The following is a 2,021-nucleotide window of genomic DNA, read 5'->3' on the forward strand; positions in this document are numbered from 1 at the left end:
GTGTCTCATCTCTAGCATGCTAATGGTACTCTCCGGGTGGCTGATCCTTCTCAAGAGAATTTGCGGTGTATCAAGGCTATTCTTAGAGGTTTTGAGAGGGTCTCGGGGCTCCGCGTCAACTTCTTTATGAGTAGTCTTATTGGAGTTAATGTGGACCATGTCTTTCTTTCTTCAATCGAGGACTTTCTTCATTGTGAGATATAATATCTCTCTTTTAAGTACCTTGGTTTTTCCATAGGGGCCTAATACTAATTAAGCATAATAAGTTGCATACATTAGTTACGCGACAACACAATAACATATCTCAGAAATATCTTAATTATAATATTGATCATTCATATCAAAATATTTGATATTCATTATATTGATCACAATTGTAATATATTAGGAAGTTTTGCTTATTTTCTTACAATCACACTAATTGGTGGTTGTCTGTTTGTACCTATACAATGTACCTTGTATCAATTTCTCAATAACACAACAAGTTGAATTCATTTATGGTTCTCATAGCTCTTTAAGCTTAACAACGTTTTTTTTATCCCAAAAATGATCACGCTCACATCAAATGCTTCTGTCATCAACCCAACACCAAAATCACCACCACCTGGAAATCAGTTGGTGTTCCTTAATGTTGGCTCTCAAATATACATTAAACTTACTGGTGAAAATTACTCAGCTTGGCTCATTTGATTTTGTCCCCTTCTTATAATTTATGACCTATTTGGTCATGTTGATGGCACAAAACCATGTCCTTTCCAAACTCGACCAAATGATACAACCATAAATCCTGACAACACTCACTGGATCAGGCAAGATCAACTTATACTTCTTGTTATAATCTCATATGTTATTGTAACATTTGTTACCCATCATGCCATCGTCACCAATGCAAAACAAGCTTGGGACATTCTCAAAACTATGTATGCTGGAAAATCTAGGATCTGCATCATGGCTTTAAAACAACACATTTTAACCTTTGGGAAAGGAACTCAATCAATGGATAACCACCTACAAGGTATTAAATCTATTATTGATGAGTTATCTATTATTGACAATCCACTTGATTCAACAGATCTGGTTATTCACACCTTGAATGGTCTCGCAACTGAATATCGTGAGATTTCTACTACACTTCGAAGCATAGAAAGTCTCATTGAATTTGTTGAACTTTATGAAAACTCATGGACTTGACATGTTATTGCACTGTGAGGAACCAACTATGTCAGATCCTCATGTTGTTACAATAAATGCAACATCAAGATTTCATGGCCACCAATATCAGTCTAGGTACAATGGAAATGATACCTCTAATTCTTCTGCTGAAACAAGTGAAACGTGAGATGCGTGTCAATATTACACCAAACCTAATCATATTGCAAGAAATTGCTTTAAAATTAAGGGTTATCCTAGTAGAAATGAAGGCAGAGCTCAAGCAAACACAACTATTCGCCAGCATACACCACATCAACCCAACTGGATCATTGACACATGAGCATTTCACCATATTGTTCAAGATTTGGAGCATCTCACTTTGGTTGTTTCCTACATCAGTTCAGATAAAGTATTAGTTGGTGATGGCACGAGTTTAGAAATTACTCACAATGGTCACATTAATTTGAACACTAAATGCAAATCCCTTCATCTCAATTAAGTGTTATGTGTGCCAAATATGAAATCTAATTTGCTTTCTGTTTCCAAACTATGCAAAAGTAATAATTATTCTGTTGAATTTCCCCCTCCTATTTTATTGCGAAGGACTTAAGCTCAGGTCAAGCTTTGCTGCAAGGACCGATTAAACAAGATCTATGCCATTTTCCATGTCAAATCACCCCTCACAATAATCCTACAATATTCAATACCAATCTCCACTCCACCTCAATGTGGCATCACAAACTAGGACATCCCTCTTCAGCTATTATGAAACATCTGAAAGCCAACCATCAATTACCAACCCCCCCCCCCCCCCCCCCATCTCATGAATTTAGTTATTTCTACTGTGCTAAAAGTCACAAATTACCTTT

Source organism: Lathyrus oleraceus, chromosome 3 (genome assembly GCF_024323335.1).
Source record: "Lathyrus oleraceus cultivar Zhongwan6 chromosome 3, CAAS_Psat_ZW6_1.0, whole genome shotgun sequence".
Lineage (NCBI taxonomy): Eukaryota > Viridiplantae > Streptophyta > Magnoliopsida > Fabales > Fabaceae > Lathyrus > Lathyrus oleraceus.